Source organism: Pleurodeles waltl, chromosome 5 (genome assembly GCF_031143425.1).
Source record: "Pleurodeles waltl isolate 20211129_DDA chromosome 5, aPleWal1.hap1.20221129, whole genome shotgun sequence".
Taxonomy (NCBI): domain Eukaryota; kingdom Metazoa; phylum Chordata; class Amphibia; order Caudata; family Salamandridae; genus Pleurodeles; species Pleurodeles waltl.
The window spans coordinates 874092458-874115411 of NC_090444.1; positions in this window are offsets into that span (position 1 = coordinate 874092458).

Genomic DNA, 22954 nt, shown 5'->3' on the forward strand with positions numbered 1-22954 from the left:
GACGATGCCAACGGTACTGGGCAAGTTTCAGGAGACCCAGCGCCTGCAGGAGGAACAGTATTCGGGCTTCAGGGAGGAACTCAGAGCCATCAAATTCCACCCTGGGCACCATCGTAGGGGTGCTGAAGGAAGTACCCAACACCAGGAGGGACACTGTGGCACTACAAGGGGCCCCTGACACTAGCATGGACGATGAACTGCCCACCACCTCCGCCGGCGCTAGTGGACAGGAGGCACCACCACAGGACCACCACACCAGCACCCCACCCCCTGCAGAGGGAGAACCACCTCGCAAACAGTCCCTGAGATCCAGTACAAAGACAGAGAACGATGCCAAGACCCCCGCCAAGAAATGAGACCACCCTGATTGTCATCCTTCTGTCCCACTTTGTCACCCTGTCCATCCTTAATCTGCCCAGCTCCACTTCCTATACCCATTAGGACAATGCACCTGTGTGACTAATAGACTGGACTCTGCCATGGACATTCCTACACCATCAACCCTCTCCATTTTGCAACCCCCTCCAATATTGAGCACTTAAATAAACACCCTGAAAGCACAAAACAATCTGGAGTCAGTCTGTGATTTCGGAATACTGTATTGACAGTCACTGTGGCAAAAAGCTCTTTCAAATGTAATGTCAACATACCTATGTCACACAGCTGTAGTCCATGAGGAATCAAAGCAGATGTCACACTGTGGGACCCACATCTTTGAAATCGTAAGGGAAAGTGACAACTCAGTGACCATACACTGGGTGAAAACGACAGACAGTAGAGAGGTAGTAGTGTTTAAGTACATGTAGTAGGCAGGTTTGTATTCTTACCTGTGTTTCACTGGAAATATTGCTGGATCACTGAGTCCCTGTTGTCCATGTCTTCTTCTTCTGCTTCCTCGTCTTCACTGTCCACAGGCTCCACAGCTGCAACAACACCGCCATCTGGACCATCCTCCTGCAGAAAAGGCACCTGTCGTCGCAAAGCCAAGTTGTGAAGCATACAGCAGGCCACGATGATCTGGCACTCCTTCTTTGGTGAGTAGAATAGGGATCCACCTGTCATATGGAGGCACCTGAACCTGGCCTTCAGGAGGCCGAAGGTCAGCTCGATCACCCTCCTAGTTCGCCCATGAGCCTCATTGTAGCATTCCTCTGCCCTTGTCCTGGGATTTCTCACTGGGGTCAGTAGCCATGACAGGTTGGGGTAACCAGAGTCACCTGCAAATGGAGAGGGATAACTATTAGACACACACTAACCTGTAGGGATATCCCCAGACCCACACAACCATTCCCACTGACTTGCTTCCAGGTGCTCACCTAATAGCCACACACGGTGCTCTGGAGTTGACCCATCACATAAGGGATGCTGCTATTCCGTAGGATGTAGGCGTCATGCACTGAGCCAGGGAACTTGGCATTCACATGGGAGATGTACTGGTCTGCCAAACATACCATCTGTACATTCATAGAATGATAACTCTTCCGGTTTCTGTACAACTGTTCACTCCTGTGGGGGGGGGGGACCAAAGCCACATGTGTCCCATCAATGGCACCTATGATATTGGGGATATGTCCCAGGGCATAGAAATCACCTTTCACTGTAGGCAAATCCTCCACCCGAGGGAAAACGATGTAGCTCCACATGTGTTTCAGCAGGGCAGACAACACTCTGGACAACACGTTGGAAAACATAGGCTGGGACATCCCTGATGCTCTGGCCACTGTTGTTTGAAATTATCCACTTGCTAGGAAATGGAGCACTGACAGCACCTGCACTTGAGGGGGGATTCCTGTGGGATGGCGGATAGCTGACATCAGGTCTGGCTCCAACTGGGTGCATAGTACCTGGATTGTGGCACGGTCAAGCCTGTATGTGATGATCACATGTCTTTCCTCCATTATCGACAGGTCCACCAATGGTCGGTACACTGGAGGATGTCGCCATCTCCTCACATGTCCCAGCGGACGGTGCCTATGAAGGACAACAGCGAGCACAGAGTCAAACAACTCAGAGGTACGTACCCACAGCTTACACAGAACACCAATCATAATCTAAAAAGTGGCCTGTATGTGTGTTGAGTCTAGGCCTAGGTATGTGTGACGCAGTTGAAAATGAAGCCATGTGGGCCCCTGAAATGGCGGCTGCCTGACCTCTAAAATGGGACAATGGGATGTGAGGTAACTGCGTTGGCGTTGTACACCGTAGCAGTAGGAGGTCGAAGACCGTGGCGCAATGCTGCATTGGTTAACATTGGACCCTATGGGTCCCAGGAGCCAATGACGCTGTACACCGGCGGTGACGGTACGCACCGCTGCGGATGTGACCGCCATTTTCTATCTTATCCATCACTTGATACCTGATCTTCGACAGGAGAGGACCTACACTGCAACTGCTGCTGTGACCTCAGTCTGGAAGAGACATTGGCTCGAGTGTCTGGGGAAAGGGCCCCTGCCTTCACATCGGAGGAGTTGGAGAAACTTGTGGATGGGTCCTCCCCAGTACACGCTACTCTACGGTCCTCCAGACAAACAGGTAAGTACACTGGGAGCATGCTGTATGTGCTATGCCTGTGTGGAGAGGTGTGGATGTAATAAGGAAGGGGGGAGAGTGCGGCATGCATGAACCGATGGTGAGTGCATGTGCCACATGGCAAGGGTAGGGATGGGGGTCAATGACTCTGACGGTGCAGTTGGTAATAAGTTTCTCTTCCCCCTGTACAAATCATGTAGGTCAGCACCCACCAGAAAAAATATATTTGGCGTGCCATCCCCAAGGACGTCCGGACCCTGGGGGTCTACCACAGACAGAGCACCCACTGCCGGAAAAGATGGGAGGACATTCGCCGCTGGAGCAAGAAGATGGCGGAGGCTCAGCTGGGGATGGCCTCCCAACGTGGGAGGGGTGCCCGTTGCACCATGAGCCCCCTGATGTTCAGGATCCTGGCGGTGGCGTACCCGGAGTTGGATGGGCTCTTGAGGGCATCACAGCAGCCACGAGGGGGTGAGTACACTCTCATTCTGCTGATTTTGCACGCAGTGGAGGGGTCTGGGTGGGGGAGGTGGGCTGTGGGTTTCCCTAGCCCAGGGTGAGTTCCCTAGGCAAGGTCCCTCCGTAAGGCAGGCCATGTGGCACCCCACCGCAACTCTGTAGAGTGCAAAGTACACCTAGTCATGCCCCTTTGTCATCCATGTGTGCAGATGTCATCCATAGCCTAGTAGGCCATTTCCCAGGAATTGAACAGTGGAGCCCAAGAGCGCGGCGTAGTGCAGGGGGCTTGTGTGTCTGTCGTGTCCGCCAACGGTAGCAGTAATGCATGCACTCAACATGTCTTTCTTCTGTCCCCCCCCCCCTTTTTGTGGTCTCCCTGTTCTTGTGTGCATTAGCATCATCAGGCGGAGGAGCAGTGGCACCGGAGCACGAGGAGGCTGCATCTCACATGGCCATGGAGGGCCACACTACGGAATCGGACTTCACCAGTGGGACGGAGAGTGAGGGGAGCTCCACGGCAGGGACAGGAGCTGAGACCAGCGACACGGACTCATCCTCTGATGGGAGCTCCCTTGTAGTGGTGGCAACATCTGTGCCCCCCCATCTACAGGTTCCAGCACTGCCCTCCCAGCAGCCCCTCAGCCTTTGCCCCGTGCCCGCTCACCCAGTAGGGTGGGCATCACCTTCGCCCCAGGCACCTCAGGCCCTGCCCCAGTCTCCCCTGCTGCCCTCAGTGAGGAGGCCATTGACCTCCTCAGGTCCCTCACTGTTGGGCAGTCTACCATTTTGAATGCCATCCAGGGTGTAGAAAGGCAGTTGCAACAAACAAATGCATTCCTCTAGACCAGCATGCACACACGTCAACACACAAGGGAAGCTCAGGCAAACATAAGCACCACATATCCCACAGGCACTCACGCAAGCATCACACACATGCAGACACACCAACATCCACTGCCTCCACTGTGTCCCCCTCCTCCTCGTCTCCCTCCTCCCTCCCAGTCTCGTCCACACTCACACCTGCATGCACTACCTCTGCAGGCACTACTACCATCACCAGTACACCTACCACCACACCTGCTCACATGCAGTCACCACCCTCACTACCATTCACACGTTCCCTGTGTCCTCTCCCAGTGTGTCTGTTACGCCCCCTCCCAAGATACACAAACGCAGGCACACACCCACCGAACAGCCATCCACCTCACAACAGCCTCCTGCGCATGCACCTTGAAGTCAGCAAACTAACACCTCCTACAACCACAACCTCTTCTTCCACTCCCAAACCCCCTCCAGCTACCCGTCCCAGTGTCTCCCAAAACCTTTTCCTGTCCAACCTTCACCTCTTTCCCACACCTCCCCCACCCCGTCCGTCTCCTAGGTCCCGAACTAGCACCTCAGCCACCACATCTCCGGGACCAGAGGTGCCTGTAGTCACCATAATCTGGAGTGCACTGGCCACCAGGGCAGCCAGTGTGGCACAGAGCCACAGCACAGACAGTCCCCCACCTGTGAAGCATCAGAAGTTGCCCAGTGGCCGGCGGGAGAGGGGGAAGACTCCAGCCAGCAAAGCCGCTCCCAGGGGTCCCAGTGGGAGTGTGGAGTCAGCTGCGACACCTTCCAAGGTGGGGAAGGGCCACAAGAAACCAGGAAAGTCTGGGAAGAGCAGCACGGCGGAGGAGACCACCATCATCCCCGCTGCCCAGGAGGCCACAGCCGTCATCCCCGCTGACCAGGAGGCCACAGGCGTCATCCCCGCTGTCCAAGAGGCCTCAGCCGTCATCCCCGCTAACACAGAGAGGACCGCTGGTACAGAGAGGACCACCAGCACAAGCCCCGCTGGGCTAGAGAGGATCGCCAGCACAAGCCCCGCTGGGACAGAGAGGACTGCCAGCACAAGCTCCGCTGGGCCATGAAGGACCACCAGCACAAGCCCCGCTGGGCCATGAAGGACCGCCAGCACAAGCCCCACTGGGCCATGAAGGACCGCCAGCAGCTGAGTCACTGCAAAGGAGCCCACCGCTCCAAGCACCGCTGAACAGGGCACCGCCATCTCAAGCACCGCTGAACAGAGCACAGCTGTCTCAAGCACCTCTGAACAGGGCACCGCCGTCTCAAGCACCGCTGGCCTATGAGCGCCAAGGGCACTGATGCTACTGAGTCCGTCACGGGCAGAATGAAGCACTCTGGGCACCATTCCCATTGGGACATGTTATCCACTTGAGAGACTGTGGCTTTGCACTCCCCAGGATTGAACAGTGGGCAAACCACCCACTGGAGAGACTTGTGAGACTGTGGTTTTGCACTCCCCAGGATTGAACAGTAGGCAAACCACCCACTGTAGAGACTTGTGAGACTGTGGCTTTGCACTCCCCAGGATTGAACAGTGGCCAAACCACCCACTGTAGAGACTTGTGAGACTGTGGCTTTGCACTCCCCAGGATTGAACAGTGGGCATGTGGCTCTCTCGTGGATTTGGCGTCGTGCACTCAACCGGCTGAGGTGCCCCCCCTTTCCCTCCCCCTGAGGGGCCTGTTTTCTTGCTCTCTGAAGCCCCTGCAGTGTTCTCTCCGTCATGGTCGGGGATCTTATGTGGGCCTCACCCATATCGTGTGGGCCCAGTGTTCCACAGACTTAATTGGAACACTACCTGGACTACTATGCTTGGTGTATATTTTGTTAATAGTGTATATATATTTTTGCCTACTTGCTTTTAATATATTACAATGGTTACACTCATTTTCGTTTGTCTTTGCATTCTTCCGGGGGGTTGGGGGGTGTAACTATAATGTATCATGATGTATTATTAGTGTGTGTGTTGTCGTGGGTGAGGGTGGGGGTGGGGGTGGGGGTGTTGCGTGTGTGTGTCCCTGTTTTTTCCCTCCCCCCGTGTCGTAGGTACAGTACTCACCGTGGTCTTCGCTGCTGGCGTTCATGCTCCTGGGAGAGGAGCAGGAAGACTATCGCAGGGAGAATTTGGAGTGCCGGCTCCATGGTGTCCTAATTCCTCGTGGGGTGTGTAGAGGTGAGCGTTTTCCCTTTGGAATCCTGTTTCCGCTGTGTTTTTACCCACGGTGAATCCGCCCCGGAAAAGGTGGCGGATTGGTCGGTTGTGATACTGTGGGCGGTACGTTGTCCTCCACCTGTCTGTTGGCGGTGACCACCGTGCTGTTTGTTTGTACCGCCGTGGCGGTCGGAGTGTTCAAGTGGCTGTCTTTGTTGGCGGTTTCCGCCACGGTCGTAATTGCTAATTTTTTACCACGGCCTGTTGGCGGTCTTACCGCCGCTTTAACACCGACCGCCAGGATTGTAATGACCACCTATATTAGTAAATAATTAGTTTGCATCATAGACAACTTATATGTTGAGGGAATGGATATTTTCCTATTCCTAAACAGGTATTCTATATTAGCTGGAGGACAAATTGGAACATGTATTCCATCCATGCACCCTATAACATAGGGAAATTTGTCAACCCTCTCCATATTTTATTTTGTGCTTTGAATTTCCTCAGCATTCCTGGGTAGGTAGATGTACCTGATGATATATTGGAACATGACATCTAGAAAAATCCTAAAAAAATGTGAGAGCGCACTTTGGGACACCCCACCAGCAACAGCAATCACACACTGGTAACTGTCAGAGACCAGAAGACGTAATGCTCATGATACCTCACATGAATGGGGATGGAATTGCTGCACAGAGTACTGCTTTCAAGATGTGGTTTTAACAATGCAATTAAATCTAATATCACTGCACTACTTAGCCTGTTTTTCTCAAATATTTCCTCCTCTGTATGTTGGAAATGGTAGGTCAGGCTCTAAATACCCTTTTTTGTCTCCACCTCCTTCTTCTCTGCTGAACAGCCAGTAGAGACATCCTCCTCACAGTCACATACAGAGCAGCCATTGTGAAAACCTTCAATACATTCTGGGGCAGCTTTCATAGTTTGCACACAGTTGTCACCTCAAATGAATTTGTGTTCAATTTTGGTTGAGCATTTTGCAATTGCAACTAGTTGCTAATTGAGACAGCCTCAAACATAAGGTTTGTGAGTCACAATTATCGAATTGGTAATTGTGACTCCCAAGTTTCACTTGCAAAAAATACTGGTTTGTTAAGCAGTTGCATCGCTCAGTGAAATTTGCAAATGGCTTTCGAAGAAACCAACATGCAGCTTCTTCATTCACCAACCTATTTGCAACCCATTTGTGAATTTCAAATCCTTCCTATATCCAGCCCTAAGTCTTTGAAGTTTGTGTTGGGGGTATGCTTCTTTTGAAGTGCCCTCTCCTCTTCTCTCTCTTCCTCTTGATAACAGTCAATCACAGTAGGAGTGATTCCAAACCTGATAGCTGCATAACACAGGCCTTGGGAGTGACAAGAGTTTATACCTGGATGTCAGCAACAGTGATATCTGGATTAAAATGTTAGCCCAGGGCCCCAGCCCTACTCTTTATGATTCCTTTATCAGTCACAGCTCCTTCCTGAGATGTGCACACATCGCTTCTTTGTGATCTCTCACTAAATGAAAGGGCAGCCTTTGAAGCATACATGGGAAGCCTGGCTCTCTCCTCTCCTATGGATGTCCCACCCAGCATACAGTAATGCAGCAATACACAAATTTGTCTGGGGTGTTCCTCTACCTTCTCTCCATGTTTCACTATGCAGGCCTGGCCAAGGGAGTATTTAGAAAATTTAAACCCCCCAGTTTGAACTAAGGGTATGTGAAGTTCACCTAATTTGCTTTTTTGTGATCATGCAAAAGTTTGGAAAATACAGGATATTGTGGGAAATGCAAATTTGGCATTTAGGCCCTCATTACAACCCTGGCGGTCGGTGATATAGTGGCGGTAATACCGCCAACAGGCCAGCAGTAATAAATATGAGATTATGACCACATCAGAAACCACTCATACAGACAGCCACCTTAACACACACACCGCTAGGGCAAAATCAACAGGCAGCACAGACGTAACTGCCTACAGCCAGGCGGAAGACAATGTTACACCCACTGTATAATGACACACCAATCCGCCACCTTTTCTGGGATGGTACCAACAACATCAAAAGCCTGGTGGAAACACTGCACAGAAGGGAAACGACTCACCTCTGGAGACTCTAGGAAGAACCACCCCACCATGGAGCCCGAGTTGCATGTGTTCCCCATGCTCTTCTACGTTCTGTTCCACTATGAACACCAATGCCGGCAAAGACAACCACAGTGACTACTGCCACCTAGCACACAGGGGAGTAGGAGGAAAAGGAGAGTGACACACACAAGCAACACCCCCACCCCCAACACCATACACACAAGCAGATGCACTAACATTACATATTCGCCCGTACCCCTCAGGAATAATACAAGGACAACCAAAAAGAGTGTAATAAGATAAATGTAGTAGTGATACGAGCATCCAAATCAAAAAGTATATATATATTCACAAATCAAGGGACACTGCCCAGCCCTCAATGTTTGTGGGCCACAGGGCCACATCACAAAGTCCAAGGCCCCACATCACTCCTGCAACAACATGGAGAGAACACTGCAGGGGCATCAGGTCGAAAATATCAGGCACCTCAGGGGATGGGGAAAGGGGGGGCACCTCAGCTGGAAGGTGGTACAACACCACTGGTCCTGGAGGGGGCGACATGCCCATCACTCTGTCCTGGGGAGTACAAGGCCACAGTCTCTTAAGTGGGTGACTTGCCCACATGCTCTGGAGGGGGAAGCATGCCTTGTGCTTGGTCCTGGGGAGTGCAAGGCCACAGTCTCTCAAGTGGGTGACTTGCCCACATGCTCTGGAGGGGGCAACATGCCCATTATTTTGTCCTGGGGAGTGCAAGGCCACAGTCCCTCAAGTGGGTGACTTGTCCACATGCTCTGGAGGTGGCAGCATGCCCTGTGCCTGGTCCTGGGGAGTGCAAGGCCACAGTCTCTCTAGTGGGTGACTTGCCCAAATGCTCTGGAGGGGGCAACATGCTCATTACTCTGTCCTGGGGAGTGCAAGGTCACAGTCTCGCAAGTGGGTGACTTGCCCACATGCTCTGGATGCGGCAACATACCCTGTGCTTGGTCCTGGGGAGTGCAAGGCCACAGCCTCTCAAGTGGGTGACTTGCCCACTTGCTCTGGAGGGGGCATCATGCCCAGTGAACTTCATCCTGGGGAGGATGGGGTGAGTGGATGGCTTCTCCACTGCTTCTGGAGGGGGCATTGTTCGCAGTGAGCTTCACCCTGGGGAGGATGGGGTGAGTGGATGGCTTCTCCACTGGTTCTGGAGGGGGCATTGTGCCCTGTGAGCTTCATCCTGTGGAGGATGGGGTCAGTGGATGGCTTCTCCACTGGTTCTGGAGGGGTCACTGTGCCCTATGATGCAGATCTTGGGGAATGCAAGGTCAAAGTCTCTCACCTGGGTGTCATACCCACAGGATTTGCAGGGGCCAGGCCGTACAACAGCCCATGGACGCAGGACTACACACTGTCCGCCGGCAGTGATGGCTGCTCAGTGGTGGCAGTGTTGCTGCTGGTGGTGGTGGTGCTGGCAGTGGTGGGGGGAGGCTCCAGCCCATGCCCTGCAGCCTTGGACGGCTGCCCATTGGGGCAGCTGCTGCTGGTGGCGGTGCTGGTGGCGGTGCTGGCAGTGGTGGGGGGAGGCTCCATCACTTCCCCTGCAGCCTTGGACGGGTGCCCACGGGGGCTGCTGCTGGTGGTGGCAGTGCTGGTGGCGGTGTTGGCAGTGGTGGGAGGAGGCTCCAGCACATCCCCTGCAGCCTCAGATGGCTCCAACACCATGGTTGGTTGTTGGGGCTCCGACTGAGTCCCAGCACCAGGCCCCTTGTCTCTACTGCTTGCTGTTGCAGGCCCCTTGCCCTTCCTTCCTGCAGCTGGGGCTGCCTCATTACCCTTCCTTCCAGGAGCTGGGGCTGCCTACTTGCCCTTCCTTCCAGCAGCTGGGGCTACCTCTTTGCCCTTCCTTCCTGCAGCTGGGGCTGCCTCCTTGTCCTTCCTTCCTACAGCTGGGGCTGACTCCTTGCCCTTCCTTCCTGCAGCTGGGGCTGACTCCTTGCCCTTTCTTGATGAACTTGGGGCAGGCACCCTTTCCGTCTGGCTGGCTGGTGGCCGGGATCCCTTCCCACCTGCAGTAGCTGGGGACACTACTGTGTCCGTGGACTGGGTGGCTGAGGTGCTTGCCTGGGTTATGACCACCCTGGCCTGACGTGAGGGACGGGAGGGGAGGGCTAGGGAAGAGGTTAATGTTGGTGAGGAAAAGCTTCATAGGGACATTGGGGTAGTAAGAGGGAGATGGTTTGGGAGTGGAGGAAGAGGGAGTGATTGTAGGAGGTGTCAGTCTGCTGTGTTTGGGTGCAGATGCATGGGTTGGATGCTGTTGTGAGGTGGATGGCTGTTGGGTGTCGGAGTGCTTGCGTTTGTATACTTTGGGAGGAGGGGGCACAGACACAGTGGGAGAGGACAGAGGGGACGTGTGCATTGATGTGGGGGTGGTGACTGCCAGTGAGGGGTGTGTACTGATAGGTGTGCTGGTGATGGTGGTAATGGATGAGGATGTGGTGCATGCAGATGTGAGTGTAGATACAACTGGGAGGGAGGTGGAGGACGAGGAAGAGGAGACACAGTGGAGGCAGTGGATGTTGGTATGTCTGATTCTGGATGTTGTTTGTGTGAGTGCCTGTGGGATGAAGTGTGGTGCTTGTGTTTGCCTTGTCCACTTTTGTGTGTTGTCCTGGGTGCCTGTTCATCCGCCTGTGTGCTTGTGATAGGTTGGGGTTGAAGGGAATGGGATTGGGTGGAGGAAGTTGGAGGGTGAAAACAGGGACAATGGCTACCATCAGAGAGGAGGTCCGAGCTGTGATTGATCTCTGTTGGGCCGCCAAGTCCGTGTGAATGCCTTTCAGAAGTGCATTGGACTGTTGCATTTGGGCTGCCAGCCCCTGGATGGCATTCACAATTGTTGACTGCCCAACACAGGTTGATCACAGGAGGTCAATAGCCTCCTCACTAAGGGCAGCAAGGCTAACTGGGGCAGGGCCTGAGGTGCCTGGGGCAAAGGAGATGCTCACCCTCCTGGGTGAGCGGGCACGGGAAACTTGCTGAGGGGCTGCTGAGAGGGCGGTGTTGGTACGGGGGTGGCAGCTTTACCTGTAGCTGGGATGGGCACAGAGGTATCTGCCACCACCAGGGAGCTTCCATCGGAGAAGGACTCAGTGTCCGAACTGTCCCCTCCAGTCCCCACCGTGGTGCTCCCCTGACCCTCTGTCCCACTGGTGCCCTCACTGCCAGTGGATTTGGCCTCCTGGGTCCTGTGAAATGCAGCTGCATCCGTCGCCGGTGCCTCTGCTACTCCGCCAGATGATGCTAATGCACATAACGACAGGGTGACAAAACAAAAAGGGGGGGAGAGACAAAGGATCCACTTGGTCAATGGTGGCACCAACACCACCGTTGGCGTACACAACACACTCACACACAGGGAACAGCCCTGCGCATTAGGCAATGCACTACCAGTCACAATGCTAGTCACCAGCCTATGGATAGGGACATCTAACGCTAATTGCAGCATACCTGAGACCCACAGACCCCTGCCCAGTAGTGGATGCCTACTAGCTTGGTTGGAGGACTTTCACATCAGAATCCTGCACAACATGGGACCTACTCTACAATGTCAGGCCTGGCCTAGGGGCACCCACAGTGCCCACACACCCCACCCGGTTACCACCCCACCAGGCGTAAGTAGTAAATTAGGGCACTTTACTCACCCCATCGTGGCTACTGCGATGCCCCCAAGCACCCATCTAGCTCCAGAAATGCCACCGCCAGTATGCGGGCAATCAGGGGGTCGGGCTTCGACACGCACCCCTTCCTCGTTGGGAGTCCATCCCCAGCTGGGCCTCCGCTGTCTTCCGTGCCCAGCGTCTCAGATCCTCCCACTATTTCCAACAGTGGGTGCTCGACCTGCCGTAGATCCCGAGGGTCTGCAGGTCCTTGGCGATGGCACACCATATACCCTTCTTTTGATGGGTGCTGACCTGCAGGAAATAGGCACAGGTAAAAGTATTAGTCCGACCGTCCTGCCTGTTACACTCATGGCCCACAATGCCCCTTCCCATCCCCATTAGCACAGACATGACCCACCATACATGCTCCACGCTGCCCAGGGCCCATCCGCCAACCCCCCCACATGAGGCCTTCACACACAACACTCCATGCACTCACACCCCATGCATCGTACTCACTGTGTACTCACCTGTTGGTCTGGAGGCCCATACAGCAGTCGATACTGGGGTAGGACTCAATCCACCAGTCACTCCAACTCCGCTGAGGTGGAGGCAGGGGCACTTTCCCCAGTAACACAAGCCATGATCGGTTCCAGACACAGGTTACATCTGCACATGCAATGTAGGTCCTCTCCTGTTGAAGGTCAGGTAGCAAGTGAGTGCATACATAGAAAATGGCAGTCACGTCCGCGGCGGTGGATACCGTTACCACTGGCGTACATCACCATTGGCCACTGGCCCCCTTAGATCCCAATGATAACCAATGAGGAGTTGCACGATGGATCTCGACCGCCTCCCACAACGGCACACAACGGCAGCGGAATTAACTCATTTCTACCTGTTCCTCCATACAGGACAGCGGACGCCATTTCAGGGGAGGGTGCAGGCCATGGATCCTAACTGCGTCACAGTACACTAATGCACTATTTGGACATCTCCAACAAAATAATGTTACAATCACAATATGCATTGAACTGTAGTGGTTGGAACGTAGAGATAATGACCAGCTGCTCACTCTTTTGCCCCATAGATTGCAACCGCTGCGGATGAATAGGACATGGAGACATTCCCCCATGTATAGACCCCTGGTGGACTTGGCAACAATGGAGGACAGCCACAATCACAGAGCTGTGTGTCCAATTGGAGCCTGACCTAATATCTGCTATCCGTCAGCCAACCGGGATCCCCCCTCTTGTGCAAGTTCTATCAGTGCTCCATTTCCTGGCAAGTGGCTCTTTTCAAGTGACAGTGGGCTTGGCAGCAGGAATGTCACAGCCAATGTTCTCAATAGTGCTGACCAGAGTGTTGTCTGCCCTGACACATGTTCAGATACATTGTTTTCCCCCAGGTGGAGGATTTGGCCACAGTGAAAGCTGACTTCTATGCAATGGGACATATCCCCAACATCATTGGGACAATAGATGGTACACATATTGCATTTGTTCCCCCCCGGCGAAATGAACAGGTGTTCAGAAATCGAAAGAGTTTTCACTCCATGAATGTCCAGATGGTGTGCCTGGCGGACCAGTACATCTCCCAAGTCAATGCAAAGTATCCTGGGTCTGTGCATGATGCCTTTATCCTGAGGAATAGCAGCATCCCAAATGTGATGGCCCAACTCCAGAGGCACAGGGTGTGGCTTATAGGTGAGCCCTGGTTCCCACCCAGCGGGTGTTGGTAAATGGGTATGTTGTGGGCCCTAAGGGTGAGTGTGTGGCTAGCAGTTGTCCCTCGATATTTGCAGGTGACTCTGGTTACCCCAACTTCTCATGGCTACTGACCCCTGTGAGGAATGCCAGGACAAGGGCAGAGGAACGTTACAATGAGGCACATGGGTGAACAAGAAGGATTATAAAGAGGACCTTCGGCCTCCTGGATGCCAGGTTTAGTTGCCTCCATCTAACAGGTGGATCCCTGTGCTACTCCCCCAAGAAGGTCTGCCAGATCATTGTGGCATGCTGTATGTTGCACAACCTTGCCTTGCCTCGCCAGGTGCCTTTTCTGCAGGAGGAGGAGGCTGGAGATGGCCGTGTGGCAGCAGTGAATCCTGAGGACAGTGAAGATGAGGTGGCAGAGGATGAGGGCAACAGAAATGCAATTATTCGTCAATACTTCCAATGAGACACAGGTAAGACAGTGTTAGTACACATTTCATTGACAGTTTGATGTGTGACATTGTCACTGGCAGGCTGTGTATTCCTACTTCTATGCCCACTCACTGTACCCTTTGGCATCTCTTTTTGCAGATGTTGGTGCCCCACTATTGCTCCTGGTGTGTTCAGTGCAGCTAACTACAGGTCTTTTCAATGTAAACATTACTGTCCAGTTGAATTGCAATGTTTGGACCTGGTTAAACGAATGCATTTTGAAAATATTTGACATACACCATAATTGTATTTTATCAAAGTGTGTTTATTGCAGTGCTCTGAAGAAGAGGGGGTAGTGGAATGGGCTGGGGTGATGATGAAGGAAAGTCCAGGTCAGAGTCCTGTCTATTTGTATCACAGGTGCATTGTCCAAGGGGGCATAGGAAGGGGAGCACTGGCAGTTCAAGGTGGACAGGGTGACAAAGTGGGACACAAGGGTGACAATCAGGAGAGTTTCATTTCCTGGCGGGGGTCTTGGCAATAGCCTCTGGCTTCTATCTGGATCGCAGGGAATGTTTGCGGGGTGGTTCTCCTCCTGCAGGGAGAGGTATTCTGGTGGCCTGTTGGTCCTGTAGGAGGGCCTCCTGTCCACTAGTGGCAGCGGAGGTGGAGGGCTGTTCAGTGGTTTGGCTAGTGTCAGGGGCCCGGTGGTGTGCCTCTGCCTCCCTCATACTGTTGGCCATGTCTGCCAGCACCCCTGCAATGGAGACCAGGGTGGTGTTGATGTTCTTCAAGTCCTCCCTGATCCCCATGTACTGTCCCTCCTGCAGCCGCATGTTCTCCTGCAACTTGTCCAGAATTTGGCCCAGCGTATCCTGGGAATAATGGTATGCTCCCAGGATCACATTTAGTGCCTCCTGGAGGGTCGATTCCCTGGGCCTGTCGTCCCCCTGTCGCACAACAGTCCTCCCAGCTTCCCTGTTGTCCTGTGCCTCTGTCCCCTGAACCGTGTGCCCACTGCCACTGACCCCAGGTCTGGGTATGTTGTGGGCCCTAAGGGTGAGTGTGTGGCTAGCAGTTGTCCCTCGATATTTGCAGGTGACTCTGGTTACCCCAACTTCTCATGGCTACTGACCCCTGTGAGGAATGCCAGGACAAGGGCAGAGGAACGTTACAATGAGGCACATGGGTGAACAAGAAGGATTATAAAGAGGACCTTCGGCCTCCTGGATGCCAGGTTTAGTTGCCTCCATCTAACAGGTGGGTCCCTGTGCTACTCCCCCAAGAAGGTCTGCAAGATCATTGTGGCATGCTGTATGTTCCACAACCTTGCCTTGCCTCGCCAGGTGCCTTTTCTGCAGGAGGAGGAGGCTGGAGATGGCCGTGTGGCAGCAGTGAATCCTGAGGACAGTGAAGATGAGGCGGCAGAGGATGAGGGCACCAGAAATGCAATTATTCGTCAATACTTCCAATGAGACACAGGTAAGACAGTGTTAGTACACATTTCATTGACAGTTTGAAGTGTGACATTGTCACTGGCAGGCTGTGTATTCCTACTTCTATGCCCACTCACAGTACTCCCTCATACTGTTGGCCATGTCTGCCAGCACCCCTGCAATGGAGACCAGGGTGGTGTTGATGTTCTTCAAGTCCTCCCTGATCCCCATGTACTGTCCCTCCTGCAGCCGCATGTTCTCCTGCAACTTGTCCAGAATTTGGCCCAGCATATCCTGGGAATAATGGTGTGCTCCCAGGATCACATTTAGTGCCTCCTGGAGGGTCGATTCCCTGGGCCTGTCGTCCCCCTGTCGCACAACAGTCCTCCCAGCTTCCCTGTTGTCCTGTGCCTCTGTCCCCTGAACCGTGTGCCCACTGCCACTGACCCCAGGTCTCTGATTGTCCTGTGTTAGTGGGGTGGCCTGGGGTCCCTGTAGTGGTGGACACACTGCTGATTGATGTGTCCTGGTGACAGAGGTATGGTCCCGCTGGGTGGGTACTGTGGTGGTGTGAGAGTGTGCCTGGGTAACTGACTGTCCGGAGGTCCCAGATGGGCCAGGTCCAGGTGACTAGAGCTGCTGTCATCACTGTGGGCCTCTTCTGTGGGGGGACTGGATGTTGCTGGCACCTCTTTGCCAGTGACATTGGCTGGGTTACCTGTGGGGATATCAATGCAGTGTTATTGTTTCTGTGTGTGACATATTGTGCATTGGTGGGTTGCCCTCTTTAGTTGGATTTGCCCTGGCAGCTTTTCTTGTGTGAATTGTTATGTGGTGGGCTAGGTGTCTCTCTCTAGTGTGCGTGCTGTGGTGATAGGTGTCCATGCAGGTCTGTGAGGGGTGTCCATACATTGGTGTTGCATGCAGGGCTTGGCACTGGGATGAGTGGGTTGTGATGTGGGGTGTGTGGGAGGTGGTGGAGTGATGGGAGTGAGGGTGAGGGTGGGTTACGTGATGGCATGCAGGTAGTGGGGTGGTAGTAATAGAGAGTTGACTTACCAGAGTCCAGTCCTCCTGCTACTCCTGCCAGGCCCTCAGGATGCATGATTGCCGAGACTTGCTAATCCCATGTTGTTAGTTGTGGGGGAGTATGTGGGGGTCCGCCGCCAGTCCTCTGTACACCTATTTGGTGTCTTCCTGCAATGGAATGTACCTCCCCTTGTAGATCGTTCAACCTCTTCCTGATTTCTTCCCTTGTTCTGGGTTGCTTTCCCACGGCGTTGACCCTGTCCACGATCCTCCACCATGACCCTTAGCTCCTCCTCAGAGAACCTGGGGTGTCATTGTGGTGCCATGAGTATGGTGTGAGTGGTGTGGGTGAGGGTGTGTAGGGTGATGTGTTGGGGTGTGTGTTGTGAGGTGCGTGGGTGGTGTATAGGTGATGGTGGTATGTGGCTCTGGTTGTGTGGGTGCTCTTGCTGTCTCTCTTTCTCTGTTGGCCATGGTTAGTGTAGGAAAGTACCATCTTGCCTGGCATGTTACTCCCATAATTCACTGTATATATGTTGTTTTAGTCTATGCGTCACTGGGACCCTGCCAGGCAGGGCCCCAGTGCTCATAAGTATGTGCCCTGTATGTGTTCCCTGTGTGATGCCTAACTGTCTCACTGAGGCTTTGCTAACCAGAACCTCAGTGGTTATGCTCTCTCTGTTTTTCAAATTTGTCACTAACAGGCTAGTGAATAAATTTACCAATTCACATTGGCATACTGGTACACCCATATAATTTCCTAATATATGGTACTGAGGTACCAAGGGTATTGGGGTTCCAGGAGATCCCTATGGGCTGCAGCATTTCTTTTGCCACCCATAGGGAGATCTGACAATTCTAACACAGGCTTGCCAGTGCAGCCTGGGTGAAATAACGTCCACATTATTTCACAGCCAAATACCACTGCACTTAAGTAACTTATAAGTCACCTATATGTCTAACCTTCACCTGGTGAAGGTTGGGTGCAAAGTTACTTAGTGTGTGGGCACCCTGGCACTAGCCAAGGTGCCCCCACATCGTTCAGGGCAAATTCCCCAGACTTTGGGAGTGCGGGGACACCATTACACACGTGCACTATACATAGGTCACTACCTATGTATAGCGTCACAATGTTAACTCCGAACATGGCCATGTAACATGTGTAAGATCATGGAATTGTCATCCCAATGCCATTCTGGCATTGGGGAGACAATTCCATGATCCCCCGGGTCTCTAGCATAGTACCCGGGTACTGCCAAACTGCCTTTCCGGGGTCTCCACTGCAGCTGCTGCTGCTGCCAACCCCTCAGACAGGTTCCTGCCCTCCTGGGGTCCAGGCAGGCCTGGCCCAGGAAGACAGAACAAAGGATTTCCTCTGAGAGAGGGTGTTACACCCTCTCCCTTTGGAAATAGGTGTGAAGGGTTGGGAAGGAGTAGCCTCCCCCAGCCTCTGGAAATGCTTTGATGGGCACCAATGGTGCCCATCTCTGCATAAGCCAGTCTGCACCGGTTTAGGGATCCCCCAGCCCTGCTCCGGTGCGAAACTGGACAAAGGAAAGGGGAGTGACCACTCCACTGACCTGCACCTACCAGGGGAGGTGCCCAGAGCTCCACCAGTGTGTCCCAGACCTCTGCCATCTTGGATTTAGAGGTGCTGGGGGCACACTGGACTGCTCTGAGTGGCCAGTGCCAGCAGGTGACGTCAGAGGCTCCTTCTGATAAGCTCTTACCTCTCTTGGTAGCCAACCCTCCTTCCTTGGTAGCCAAAACTCCTTTTCTGACTATTTAGGGTCTCTGCTTTGGGGAATTCTTTAGATACCGAATGCAAGAGTTCACCAGACTTTCTCTGCATCTCCCTCTTCAGCTTCTGCCAAAGGATCGACCGCTGACTGCTCAGGACGCCTGCAAAACCGCAACAAAGTAGCAAGACGACTACTAGCAACCTTGTATCGTCTCAACCTGCTGGCTTTCTCAACTGTTTCCAGGTGGTGCATGCTCTGGGGGTAGCCGGCCTCCTTCCTGCACCAGGAGCTCTGAAGAAATCTCCTGTGGGTCGACGGAATCTTCCCCCTGCTAATGCAGGCACCAAAAGACTGCATCACTGGTCCTCTGGGTCCCCTCTCAGCCTGACGAGCGTGGTCCCTGGAACTCAGCAACTCTGTCCAAGTGACTCCCACAGTCCAGTGACTCTTCAGTCCAAGTTTGGTGGAGGTAAGTCCTTGCCTCCCCACGCTAGACTGCATTGCTGGGTAACGTGTGATTTGCAGCTGCTCCGGCTCCTGTGCACTCTTCCAGGATTTCCTTAGTGCACAGCCAAGCCTGGGTCCCTGACACTCTATCCTGCAGTGCCCAACCTTCTGAGTTGTCCTCCGGCGTCGTGGGACTCCCTTTTGTGACTTTGCGTGGGGGTACTTCTGCGGGTGCTGCCTGCTTTTGTGAGGGCTCCCTGAGTTGCTGGGCGCCCCTCTGTCTCCTCCCCCAAGTGGCGACATCCTGGTTCCTCCTGGGCCACAGCAGCACCCAAAAACCTCTACCGTGACCCTTGCAGCTAGCAAGGCTTGTTTTTGGTCTTTCTGCATGGGAGCACCTCTGCAAGCTTCACCACGACATGGGACACCCGTCTTCCAAAGGAGAAGTCCCTAGCTCTCTTCTTTCTTGCAGAACTCCAAGCTTCTTCCAACCGGTGGCAGATTCCTTGCACCCTCAGTTGGCATTTCCTGGGCTCCTGCCCACTCTCAACACTGTCGCAACTATTGGACTTGGTCCCCTTGTTTTACAGGTGCTCAGGTCCAGAAATCCACTGTTGTTGCATTGCTGGTGTTTGTTCTTCCTGCAGAATCCCCCTATCACGACTTCTGTGTTCTCTGGGGGTAGTAGGTGCACTTTACACCTACCTTTCAGGGTCTTGGGGTGGGCTATTTTTCTAACCCTCACTGTTTTCTTACAGTCCCAGCAACCCTCTACAAGCTCACATAGGTTTGGGGTCCATTCGTGGTTCGCATTCCACGTTTTGAGTGTATGGTTTGTGTTGCCCCTATACCTATGTGCTCCTATTGCAATCTATTGTAATTCTACACTGATTGCATTACTTTTCTTGCTATTACTTACCTAATTTTGGTTTGTGTACATATATCTTGTGTATATAACTTATCTTCATACTGAGGGTACTCACTGAGATACTTTTGGCATATTGTCATAAAAATAAAGTACTTTTATTTTTAGTACTTCTGTGTATTGTGTTTTCTTATGATATTGTGCATATGACACCAGTGGTATAGTAGGAGCTTTACATGTCTCCTAGTTCAGCCTAAGCTGCTTTGCCATAGCTACCTTCTATCAGCCTAAGCTGCTAGAAACACTTCTACACTAATAAGGGATAACTGGACCTGGCACAAGGTGTAAGTACCTCTGGCACCCACCACAAGCCAGGCCAGCTTCCTACAGTTAGTAGTCGTAAAGGGTTGTGGGTAATGTGTGTGTGTGTGTTTTATAGTGGTGTGGGTGTGTGGGTGTGGTGTGTGTATAGGTGTGAGGTGTGTGTTGTTTGAATTGACCAATGTAGTTTTGTTGGGTTGTGTGTATTTTGAGCGCAGCAGTATGTACCGCCAATGGTTTACCACCATTGAATGCCCGCCGCGGTGATTCATGGATCATAATGTTGTGGGCGTAGTTCTGTTGGCGTAATGGTGTGGTTTGGATACCGCCAGTTTATCACTGACCTTTGGGCTGGCGGACTTGTGTGTGTGGCTGTATAGTAACGGATTGGTATGTGTGTGTCATAATGTGGTTGGCAGATATCCGCTGCCGCCGCAGTATGTTGGCGGCAGTCGGCATGGCGGTAAGTGGAATTTACCGCCAATGTCATAATGAGTGCCTTAGTCTCATATTTTACTGTAAAATGTGTTTGTCCTTCTATTTGTGACACGAAGACACATTTTGTACTACAACTAAAAACACAATGTGAAAAACTAGTGCAGCAAACAACCAGCACTCCCATTTAGGTAGTCTGCATTGCTCCCAAATGCATGCACTAGGTTTTTACTGTGGTATAATGGCATAAAGGCATAATTCAGGTGTTTTGCATTACATTAAATCCCCAAACTTAGGCAAATTGTGATTGTGTAATTGAAATTTGATTAGGCCTAATCTGAACCAAACCTCAAATGATACCAAGAGAGAAACCAGGTAAGTCTGATTCTTCCTAGAACAGTTTGTTCTCCCTTACATCTGTTCATCCTCCCACCCTTCCATCAACTTCTTCACCTTTTTATACGGCTTACTATTACAATTAACATTTCATTCATTTACATATACATCTGCCCATACTATCACTTGTCAATCAATGCTTTCACTTTTTTCTATCCATCTTCTGAGCATTCTGATTACACTTTGATTCATCATTCCTTTCACTCTTCCATCTATTAAGCTTTCCACCCTTACATTGACCTAATCCGTTATCCTTTCATACCTTAAAATATTCAGCTTTGCACCCTTTCTTTGTTCTTTTCACTCATCCCTTTCACTTTTCCTTTTACAGTTCCTCCCTTTCAAATTTGCTTTCACCCTTTCTTCTTTCTCCCTTTCTTCCTTTCCAATTTATATCATTGTTTATTTTCACCAGTTTTTTCCTTTGTTTTCTTCCTCTTCCCCATATGCTCTGCTGGTCTCTTTTCAGAACGCCATTGCACCCTCCTTATGTTAGAGTCTTATCCAGGCTGGGAGCAATTTGGAGCCTAACACCTTGGTGCCAATGCAATGGAGAGGAACAAAGGCACTCAGCTTGTCCAGAGCACTTAAGAGAAACTATGAAATTTATTTGTTGTCTTTGTTTGACCCTTGTCATACATATGCCTCAGCTGTAAGAATATCAGATGTATCTGTAAGAGTGATTATACTAATAAAGATGTAAACAGCAGTTGCTATTGTTTGAACGTAAGTTTTGTTTATAGTGTAACTCATGTCGCTGGAGGATGTTGGTGTGCTTTACATCACATGCTGTACAGAGACAATGAAGCCTACATGTGTAAATCAATGTGCAGGAAATGTTACATATGATAATGAGGGCTACAAGGAGTAGGAGTCATATCATTCATACAAGTAGACATTTAAAGTTAAAAATACTTGGTCTATAGAAATTAGAAGTCAGGATTTAAAACATTATTAATGTTGTACTAATAAAAACAGTACATTAGTACATTGTCTGTGCTAATAAAAACATTACTACTTAAATGACCACCTTTTAAAAACCACAGAGTAACAAAAAATTGTGAAAAGCAATAATGTTCTAAACCTATGCCTTAAAGTTTGCATGCAGCTCATTGATGCTGGTTTATAGCTTGCTGTGTTACGTTAGAAGGACTGCAGCGTGCCAACTTCAATTAACCAAAAGATCTCTTCGCCAAAAGCAATAATTGATCTTTCATCATAAAAATAAAATTTGGGATCTGTATATTACATGCTGTGCTTTGCAGCAGACAGATTAATCCCCTATGCTGCATTGTGTAGGGTAAAAATTGTGACTGGACAAAATACAAATAAATGCTGTTTTTATTATGTTTAGCCGCTGAAAATGGCTGGGCACACAAACCCTCTGCATCAGGTGCCTTAAAATTGTTAAATATTTTGGAACGCAGTCACTTCGTGACCAGTTACTTAATGCAGCACAGATGTGTATTAAAAATTGGTGAACCTCACTCACCTTACAAGGTGGATCATTCCGTCTGGCTGAACTATGCTGCACAAACAGACAGAGCCGGAAGTGGGCATGTGTCCTTCTCCTCCTGCTGACTTTGCCGTCTCTCTCTGGTATCTCACTCTGACACAGTTACTCCTCCCTCCTAAGGGAGTGGAGTGTTTGAAGTCCTGTGAGCAGGGGTGGTTTCTCTGTTAGGGCTGAGAGGCTATGCCCCTATGAAATTCCTACACATTCACATAACAAATAGTAAATAGATTGATTTGTTTAGAGATACAATTGTATCTCTAAGCAAATCAATGCATTTAAGTATGGGCTGTCTGTCCCAGGTTGCCTGCACCACCTCACTTTCAAGCACGGGATGGAAGCCAGGCAATAAATTTACTTTCTACACTCTGATGCCCAGCTGAGGGCTGACGGCTCTAAAACCCTTCATTTCCATTGTGGTCTACGGCAGTATCCTCTATAGGACTGTTACGCTTTTAGCGTCATGATTTTGGGCCTCGGAGTCTTCATTCCTGCGTGAAGGCAGCTATCCATCATTCATAGGCATAGAGCCCACCCTTTCCCCGTTCGCCATGCGGTAGGAGTAAATGCAAGCACGTGTGATTTAGTGCCTTGTCTTCAGTAACAGTGAGTGTTATAATGCTAATCATGTGTTATTTTTATTGTACTGAGACCCCTTGTCATGCTAACCTCCCCTGTGTGACACCCAAGGCCCTGGCTGCAGATCGCTGGCACCTTTAGAAGTGGAGCTATTGTATTTGTTCCTCGTGAAACTGTTTCAAATGACAATTACAGTTCTTGCTCCTTTGCGAAATGGATCCAGATATCAGAGGCAAGCGCAAGGGGAGAAATACATGCTTACATTAAAGGCAGTTATCTGCTCTATGGCATGAAAGCTGGCCCTGTCTTCATGCCCTTAGCA